The 10665-nt window shown below is 41.0% G+C and overlaps 1 long non-coding RNA gene across 1 annotated transcript; it reads right to left on the reverse strand.

The window, feature by feature from the left end:
* Positions 1-990: 990 nt before the first annotated feature.
* On the reverse strand, positions 991-3163 carry LOC130469014 (uncharacterized). The gene is made up of 3 exons (XR_008929380.1): positions 2957-3163; positions 2232-2296; positions 991-1213 (listed from the first exon to the last, which is right to left on the reverse strand). It is a non-coding gene; the product is annotated as an uncharacterized lncRNA (long non-coding RNA).
* Positions 3164-10665: the final 7502 nt, after the last annotated feature.

The following is a 10665-nucleotide window of genomic DNA, read 5'->3' on the forward strand; positions in this document are numbered from 1 at the left end:
TTTATATATACTTTTTGTATGTTTTAGCATAATTCATAGTATTAGAGAGGTGAGGAGAGGGGATTTTACTGTTTGGACGTTGTGAGGGGGTCGAAAAAGCACGAGGCTAATGCGTGACCTCGTCCCTCGTGGGTGTGACGCTTCTTTTTGTCAAATCAAGTGTAATTGGATTTCCTGTGAGTTTACACCCAATTGACTAGTAATATAGGAGTCGCCATTTAGTTTTTAACGACAATGAGAAAAACTAACAAAACCCGGTTATCGTGACATAAAGGGAGTGCAATTATGTTTGACCACGACGGCCGTAGGTTCCCTTGTGATCCCTGGTGGTGGGGATCGCTCAACGTACACCCGCAGGGTAGAGATTGAGGGTTCGGGGGACTGTAACTACCGAGAGGAGTACTCGCTCTTCGATAACTCCAGAGGCAGGATATCCTTACTAGCTTAGCATAAATAATTGAAGGGACATGCGTTAACTATTAAACTAATCTGAGTTGATTTTAACAATATGCAACATATAGTACTAGATCGAGCGCGGTTATCTGATTTAGATTGTTTTAAGGGACCTAGCATGATAATCCAATTTCCCAAAAATATCATATTTATTAGGCGTGATCGAACAATCAGATTTAGTTAGTTTAACAGTTCATAAAAAAGCGAGGAAAGCAATTAAACCATGGAAAAGGGACACATTACGACGCACCCTTGAGAGGTGCGTCACGGTTCTCAGAAAACTAACCACTTTGACTTTGCTATTTCTCCTTTTATTTAACGAATCTCAAATTATGGGACATGATACGTTCTGTTCGATTTATGGATCGATTGCGACAGAACGCGTGATCAGTTTTGCAGCGTGAGGCCTAGGCTTAGTGTAACACCCCGACAATTCTCTCTTTTCTAAAACAACATTTTAATATAAAACGTAGAGAATTATCAAGGCATTATCGCCCGTGTGAAAACGTTACGGCTTATTCAGAATTTTGCAGCGGAAAACATAAAACTAACTTTTAGGTTCATAAATAATCTATTACATATTAGGTCCAAACCAATTAACTGAATTAAGGAAATACGAATAGTATGACAAATTTCAAATCCAAGTTAACAAATTAAATCACTTAATTAAACAAATAGAACTACAAGCTCTCTAATCCCGATCCCAATGATGCATCATCTTCAAACCTGTAGATGGGCAACGCTTATTGATCCTTAGAGACTGCTCACCAAAGATGGGTCATCACAGGATCAATAAGGCATAGCCATGATCAACACACACAAACAAAGCACGTAATCAGCAAAGCTGAGTACTACATACTAAAACAACAACAATCCTAGCATGATACTATCAAACCAACAACCCTAACATGATACTAATAAATATAAGTAAGGACAGACAAAACATAATAATTTGACGACTATACTTGACTAGACTAAGCTAGGCTTGATAACCATAATATTATTTTAGTTGAAATAGACAATGGACCGAGTTGACCATCCAGAAGTCTTCACTAAGGAAGACGAGGTACGGGCGCGACTCCGTAACCTCAGTGACCTGCGATATCGAGGAACGTTTAAATAAAAATAGGACACGGTGATCAATCCGGTTCCAGAAAAGGCCATGGGCTACCACCATGAACCCCAACTCCTGTTTGTCCGTCACTTCAGACGTGCACAGTCTAAAGCTATTGCTATTCAGTTTCACTTTACATGATTTATAAATTGAGATTCCGTTATGACTCAACCATTACATAAGACAGACAATTCACATTTGTTCACAACTGTTTTTATCTTGGAATTAAGTAAGTGATCATAAACGCATCAATCAAGACTCATTCCAACTTAACCAACCTTTCCTTTAACCATGAGCAACCCTGTATATGGGCATAAAGTTTCAACCTACTAAACAAGGTCCTCCGCCCTTATAAAGTAGTGAAAAGATAGAAAGGGAACAACAACCAATCGATCCAACCCAATCATATAGAATAATCTAGTGTTCCCAACCAACATGTTTGTATCAAACATCCATACTAACATGTTACAGTTTTTATAGTGCAAAATAAGTTCAATAAGTTTGTCCAACAGTATTAAACATGCACATTCAATATAACCCAGTTCGTCCATAATATCAACATCACCAAGTTCAACAATAATATCAACATAACCAAGTTCAACAACAAGATTCAACATGGTTTCAACAATTAGCACACATTCCAAGCACACAGGTATGTACGTACCTTGTGTAAACAAACTAATAGGCCACTTTAACACTTTCAAAAGTCGCCTAACGAGAATTCTCCACCTAAAAACAACCAATATAGATTCATATCAACTCACATTGAATTTTCTGCAACATTAGGGTGCTTCAAACCCTTCCTAAACATAATTAGAACATTCCCCAATGACAACACTTAGCTACTAAACCTCCTAGCATAGTGATTCCTACACTAATGATCACCAATTATCATAAACTCCAATAAAGCATCCCTTTCTAAAATTCCAGCAATATAAAATAGTTTAAAACTTCACCAAACCATAATTAATATGCTTAAAATCATAAAAACAATAACTTTAATAATTCATAAACATCATACTATGATTTTCTAACTATTAAAGCATTAAAATTCATTCTTTAAATAATTCAAATCCTCATTTGACAAAATTATATAATCTGAAAATTAATAACTTCATTATATAGTACATATAATTTGAAATCTATATTTAAACCATAAAAACTATAAATTTACTTCAAGAAAACATAATTTAAATTGACAAAATATAATTAAAATCCTAACTTAAACATGATTAATAAATCTGAAATAAACTAAATTATAATATCAACATATAATCTGAATTCTAAATACATCATCAAAACTTAATAAGTTAAATCATGAAAATTAACATTAATTAATTTATTAAAAGACAAATAATAATTTAAATAAATTGAAGGGGGAGAAATAACCAAAATTAAGGAGGAGAGAAAGGCTGCTGGCCGGCGGCAATGGCGGTGCGGCAGCAGGTGTGGGTGGTCGACGATCGGTCGACAAGGCTGGCGGCGCAGGTGGCTTGCTGGGTGGTGGTTGCGTGCGCCTACGGTGGTAACCCGCGAAAGAAGAAAGGGAGAAGAAGTTGGCGGGGCAAGGCGCGACGGTGAGACAGGACGGCGAACTGGCAACGCGGCTGGGCTTGCGTGGTGGCGAGCAGTGGTGGCAGCGGTGGTTCTAACCGGCCGGAGTTGAAAAGAAGAAACAAATAGACATTAGGGGATAAGAAGAAAGAACGAGAGAGAGTAAGAGAGGGAGAAGGAGAGTACCGGACGGAGGGATCGGCGGTGCGACAACGCGGCGGCGGTCCGGCGAGTGTACGGTGGCTGCGGCTGGGGCAGAGAGTACCAAGGTTTGAGGGTTTTCTGGTTTACGTGAAAGAATAGGTGGGAAGGAGGGTTTGACTTCTCTTGTTTTTGCTTTTACGTGAATTGAAGGAGAGTAGAGGTATGGGTAATTTTGTTTGGGTTTCTTTATTGGGCTTTGCAAACTTGGGCTAGGATTGGAATTGATGTTGTTTGAATCCAAAAATAGTTAGGATTGTTTATCCAAATTCAATCGGACGCGTTTTCATAATTCGAATTCTTTTCAACGTAAAATTCTAAAATTACTTTTAATTTTCTAATTCGTTGAAATATTTAAAACGTAAATAAAATAAATAAAATAAATATACGTTAATTATATATTTATTACTAAAATTCATAAATTCTATTTAAATATAAATAATATATGTTAAAATATATTTAATAAAATTTATAAATTTACGGGGGATTACACTTAGGGGTTTAGAGTCAATACTCAGAATAATAATTGTGTGTTGTTGTTTTCACGTCGAACTTAAGGCCCTATTTATAGAAAAGAGTTCGTGGAAAGATAGAATTGCAGAACTCTAATCTACGAGGAATTAGAAAAAAACACGTACCAGGTATTTTCAGCGCCCAGGCCTGGGCGCCGAAGATTTCGGCGCCCAGAGCCAGGCGTTGAAAATAGGATCAGGGCTGTTTTTCTTAGTCAGATTCGGATTCCTAGAATCCGGAGTATTTGAGATTTAATTGAGTATTTTAGTGCGTATTAACCTTGTGACGGGATGCGTCTGGGCCTGTTACGAACTCTAGGCTCGTTAGGATTTTAATTAATACGTAACTCTTATTTTCGAATCGTATTAGGAATAGGATTCTCTCATAATTTCTATCTCATTTAGGATTTATGTTGGAGTGCAACACCTAATTCTGACAGGTTTCTATCTTTTATGACTTGCCACTTTTAACAACTATCCATTACGGCAGTTACTATTTTTAGCAGGTTTCCATAAATAGCAGGTTTCTATAAATAGCAGGTTTCGGGTGAAATGAAAAGGGGAATTGAGATTCGTTATTTTATAGGAGATGCGTTGTCAAGTGGAGATTTACGTTTTCATCATCAAACCTTCCCTTCCGGGAATGGGGACAAAAGTAGGTGTCTACAGTTAGCCCCCACTTTGACTGAGTCTTGGAGTAAGACGATGGTCAAAGTATTAGACGGAGTGCGCCACACAAGGCATGGTGACCTGCTTTGACGAGGGTCTCACGAGCCCCCGAGTGATAACATTTGACTTAAGGGTCATCACTTGAAGGGTCGACATATCCCTCACGTGTCATTGGGATTTGTCAACGGATAGTATAGGAACTTCCTCATTTTGTCATTGGAAGGATCTAAAGAAGTGTAGAAACTCCCTCACTTTGTCATTGGGAGTAGCTACAGATGTTTTCGAAATTAAAGCTATAAAGTGTAATTGGGCCTGGCCAAGCCCAATCACGAGGTAAAAACGTTTTTAAAGATTCTCATTTTCAGGGCTAGCCAAACGAGAAAAGCCCCTTGTTTTTACAGGATATAAAACGAAGGAAAATCCAGCACATCGCTCTTTTTTGGAAAAAACGGAAAACCAATCCTTTTAATTTGTGGAAAAGGGAAAACCAGAAAAAGTTATCGCTGCAGCGACTAAGGACCTGTGCGGCTTGTGACGTAGACCCCGCCGGCTAAAGATGGCAAGCCTGTCCGCTAAAGGTGGACGCCCCGTCCAAAAAAGTGGACGAATCTTGTTTTTTTAATTTGAAAATAAGGACCTACGCGGCTTGTGACGTAGACCCCGCCGGCTAAAGATGGCGAGCCTGTCCGCTAAGGGTGGACGCTCCGTCTGAAAAAGTGGACGAATCTTGTTTTTGAAATTTGAAAATAAGGACCTACGCGGCTTGTGACGTAGACCCCGCCGGCTAAAGATGGCGAACCCGTTTCATTTTGTTCTTTTGAAGATTCTATTTTTCGAAAACTGAGGACCTGCGCGGCTAGTGACGCAGACCCTGCCCGCTGAAGGTGGGCGAGCCCTGTCCGCTAAGGGTGGACATCCCTGAATTCGTTTTTTCCTTGATTTGGAACTTGCGTGGTTCGCGGCGCGACCTTGCCTGATTGAGGTGGGCAAGTCTCTATTTTTTGTTCATTGTGATTTCTCTTTTTTTTTTGAGAACTTCTCTTGTTCATTCTTGCAAGAGCGAATTCTTTCGAGGGATGCTCGAATTTAGCTATAACCTGAACGTGGGTTGACAACGGGTTCAGACGGACCTTTGTCTTGAGACCGTCTGCTTTCGTGGTTTTGAGCTAGTCTTTATGTCTCGATTTTTGCCACCACTTGGTCTTTGATCAGAGGACCACGTACAAGTATCAACGACGACCCTTTTCTGAGATCGAACATGTTCTTTTGAGATCATCCAAACATGGGACGGCGTATAGCGCAGTCCGTGATTTCGATTGCGCGCTTTTTTTTGTTGGAGTATACTTTTCGCGAGCCCCCAAGCACTTGGGCTTTGTTAGTCATTTTTCGTATACTTCATAACGTCTTTTAATCATGTTTGGGGTCGAGCTCGTATGTGCGAGCGACCTTTCATAGTGGTGTGCTACTTTGGCGAAGTCATGGGGTGCGACTTCAGTCTTCAGGCGACAAAGTTTAATATCATTCGGTTTAGCTTGACCCGATTTAATCTTTTGACAGACAAACATTTTTATTTGAGAAACCAACGACTTAACAACATTTTTTTTTTGGTGTTTCGAAGAATGACCTTGATATTTCATATTTGTTTTGAAAAAGTGTACATATATGTTTCTTGAGACAAGTCTAAGTTTCGACCAAGTTTTACCATTCATTTTTGCTATTTGGGGAGCTTAAAGGTGCTTTTGGGCTTGATCTTAATTGTACATAGGGCCTCGTGTCTAGCAACACGGTTTTAAGCCTTTTCCTGTTCCGCGTTTTGTGAAATCTGGGCCTTGGGCTGCATTTTCGGCGCCCAAGGCTGGGCGTTAATTATTTCGGCGCCCAGCTTCGGGCGCTGAAAAATCATTTCCTGGCGAATTTTGACTTTCGGATTTCTTAACGCGTTTCCGAATGGGATCAGGATGTCACTTGGTGCGTTCAGCTATATATAGGGGCTAGATACGTCCCTATTTTCCATCACTCTCAATTTCCTTCTTTCTTTGCTGTATTTTAATTACTCCTTGCTTTCGTTATGTCGATTCCTACTTTCTCACTCCAACGGACTGTTAGGCATTGGCTACGGGCCCTTAATCCTACAGAAAATGCTTTGTTGAAAGAATACCACTTAGAAGCACTTTTAGGCTTACAACAAATTAACATTGACTATAACTTTCTGCACGCAGCCCTAAGCTTTTGGGATTCCGATCATCATGTTTTTGTCTTTCGGGGCAACGAAATATGTCCTTTGCCAGATGAATTTGCTGCGATCCTTGGTTATCCTACTAATGTTACCCCTGCCATTCCTGGCACTATTGAAGAGAGTAAAACAACCATAGGGGCTTTCCTAGGACTAGATGCTAACATGCTTGCTGAGGTGGTTGTAGGTGATGAGGTTAATTTGGAAAAACCTGTAAAACACCACTTTAGGCCTAGTAAGAATATGACCGAACAGAAATTGAATATTCGAGCCCTTGTATTTTGCTTGTTGAATCATTATTTGCCGTCGAATAACAATGGTGAGTTCGGTGACATAAGGTTGATCCCCTTGATTAGCCAGATGGAAAGTTGCTATTCTATTATGCCGTTGGTTGTTGCCGAGACTTTGCTGAGTGCGGATGAGCTGAAGAAGGACGCCAAATCTGAATATTTTAAGGGAAGCCCCCTATTACTGCAGGTAATCGATTTTTTTTTTGCGCACGTATACGTTTTTTTTTTCTCATATATATTTTTATTCCTCCTGCCTTGGGGCCTGGTCCTGGGCGTTGAAACTGCGCCCCAGGAACCGTTTTCTTTTTATTATTATTTTTTGATCGTACCCGTTTTTTGCAGATTTGGCTCGTGGAACGGCTTAGGCTCTTGGAAGCTCCTGCCGATCCTAAACATTATCGCCCTATAGCCTTGGGTAACCGAAAATACTTGCACCAAGGCCAGGACGAGGCCGATTGGGCCTCCTTTTTTACTTATGGCATCTGTTCTATTAAGTGGGTGGTACCATGGTGGGGTTTGACTACTATGACGGGGGGTTCTGATGTATCGGTTTATGTTTCTTTGTTGGGGCTATCTCGGCCCATTTATATTTTCCCTTACCAAGTCATGCGTCAATACGGTTTAAGGCAGACTATCCCCTTTTCTGATACGGTACCACCTAAAGTAGCGGCCTTTTCCCAAGCACGGGTTCTAGCGTGGGCTAAGTATTATGATGGTCTCCCGCGTTGGGCCGTAGCTACAAATGGCTTTGTGGGTCTTTCTGAAAACTACAAGTTGTGGATGAGTTCCGATGATAAAGCGGTGAGGACCGAGGCTCGAAATGGGGAGCCGGATGAGCTTTTGATACCTCGTATTCGTGTTAAGTATGAGGGTCCTGATTCTGCCAAACCTCGTACCCATGGTATTAAGACTGTGAAAGCTCGTCCTGATCGAAAGCGAAAGGAAGTTCCTCCCCGTTCCAATTTCAGGCCTAAAAAGATGCCTAACATGAAGGGGCCTGCTGTTGTTAAAAGAAATGCAAGCTCTCGCGAAGATCGTCGCCGGAACAATGTATGGGTTAGGAAGGCTCAGCCGCCTGTAGAAACGTCGACTAGTCTAGTTGATGATAATAATCCTTCTCCCACCATTGTCTGTGCCGTTGAGGCTGAGCGGGCTATAACTGAGAATGTTTCTGAAGCCTTGGCATCTTTGGAAGTTAGTGTCCAGGAGCCGGTTCTTATGGAGATTGATATTGGGGCAGCGCAGAAGACTGTGGGGGTGGATCCTGCGAACATTGCCCTCTACAAGACTTTATTTGATGATCCGGAAGAACTAGAGTAGTCTAGTTCTTGCTAGGGTGTAGGTGCCCTTTATTTATTTCAGTTGTGTTTGTTTTCTCATTTCTTAGCACTTTGTTTTCCTTCTTATTATTTTTCAATAAAGGCGTATTTTATTTTTTCATTTTCATTTTTTTGTTTCTCCTCCTTTTTTATATTTTTATGTGTCTAACACTTTTTGCACAATTTATGTATGTTTTTTTTTATTGGACCGAATCCTTGGTAAGGATTGCCTACGTATCTTGTCAGAATCAGGTCGCGCGTAGTTCTGGCTAGAATAAGTTCTAGGATGCCAGATTTTAATAGATATGCCCTGAGGTGGTAGCATATTACTTAATCGGTCAAATGAGTGAAGTATTATCATTATTTTCGTCTGCCGTTTTTTTGTTTGCCGTAAGTCGCGTAAAAAATGAAATTCGACTACTTTTTGTATGGCTATATTTTTTGGTGAGCCTATTTGGATACGTGCTGTACCCCCCAAGTGTCCGTTATTTTTCCGTTACGTGCGGATAAAATGACGAGCACTTCTAAAAAATTTAGGCAGGCAGAGAGTTTCAACGCCCAGGCTGGGGCGTCAAAGATTTCGGCGCCCAGCCCTGGGCGCTGAAAATGATTTGGGCGGTCAATTTTGACGCTTTGCTTCACGTGTTCTTGCATTTCTTTTTTTTTTTTCTCTTTTTTTTGTTTTTGATTTTTGCTTGTATTTAAAATCAATTTTGAGGCTACTTCGGAGACTTTTTTGACTGTTAGCATGAGATGCATTTTTGTCCGGTTTATTTTTTTCTATCCGTGACTCGAAGCGGCTTTGAAAATGGAGTTAGGGTGTGGAAGATATGAAGATCTTTGTGTAGGCTTTTGGGTGGATTGAGGTGCGCGTTGTTAGTGAAGGGTATGATGGAATTATGTTTTATGAATCTGTTTTTTTTGGTAACATTTGCATTGTTTGGATTTGATTTTTTTTTTTGGTTTCTTTGGGTTGCACGGGTCAGACCCTTATGTTTTGGAGATATGATGGGGATGGTGTGGTTTATTTTGTGGGTTTTCGGGAACTGGTTCCCATGGCACTATTTCAAGACCGAATGGGCCTCGTTTGTTGGGCCTAAAGTGGGCCGCCTCTTTATTTTTGTATTTTGCAAGTACATTTGGTGTTTACTTAGTGTTAGAATAAAATTTTAGGAGAAATATTACGCCTTTATTAATTTGGAAAGTAAGGAAAACACACTGAAACAAACTTGACCTATATTCTAAGGGGTCTTAGGACCATCTAAAGTCTTTATTTTTCTACCAATCTAAAGAACTACTAGGCGCTTTTTACTACGGTGCTCTATGTGGCTCAAGCCTTGGGTTTAGTCTCGTAAAACTTTGGTCCTTCACCGGTACTCATCTTGAATTCTATTCCTTTTGCATTGACCCACTGATATGTCTTCACCCATCCGTTCTCGATCTCTTCTAGTGTTGATGCAGGAGCGATTAATCGGGTTGGATCGAAACCTTCATCTTGTAAAGCTAGGTTAGTCATCACAGTCTCGTCCTCCATAGGCCTCGATTCGTTAAACAATGTCCATAGAGCCTGGTCGTCCAATATTTCAGCTGTTTTAGTCTTGGTGAGGTGGGGTGTCTCATCCAAGGTGTGGCAGTCATGGGAAACTTCAAATCTGGGCCAAGTTTCAGTAAAGAGGTCCTGGCCCGATTCTTGAGACAGGTAGATATCTTCAGCATCATCATCCCACACACCGCATACTTCTCTCTCGATTCGATCCATAGGGACCACAGCGAGTGGTGCACCTTGAGGTGTAATGTACACCGTAGGGTTGAAGTTCTCATTTTCTGGTAGGTCGAGAGAGATGTGACAAGAGTCGAGTGGGCTCTTGTTGTTGTTGGGTTTGCCAACGTTGGGGAGAGGTGTTATTTCATCCTCTATCATATCCTGGATTTTGTTTTTTAGATTCCAGCAGTTTTCAGTATCATGCCCATTCCCTTGATGGAACTCGCAGCGAGCGCCCTCGACCCAGTACTTATTTTTGACTGGAGGGTCGGGTGTGGGGCCTATGGGCCTTAGTTTTCCCTGATTGGTTAGTCTTTGGAAAGCTTGTACTAGAGTCGACCCGAGTGGGGCAAACTTCCGACTTCGGGTCCACCTTCCCGGGCTCCTTCGGGTTACAGCATGGACCTTTTGGGCTTGGGGCATGGGACCCCTGCGGTAGGTGCTACTCTTGTATGCAGGTTTGCTTTGTACTGTTTTTGTGGGGTCATCCTCGATCTTTATTCCCATATCATAAACCCTCTTGAAGGTATCAAGGCTCAAGTGTCTAAGATGTTGTTT

Source organism: Spinacia oleracea, chromosome 3 (genome assembly GCF_020520425.1).
Source record: "Spinacia oleracea cultivar Varoflay chromosome 3, BTI_SOV_V1, whole genome shotgun sequence".
Classification (NCBI taxonomy): Eukaryota; Viridiplantae; Streptophyta; class Magnoliopsida; order Caryophyllales; family Amaranthaceae; genus Spinacia; species Spinacia oleracea.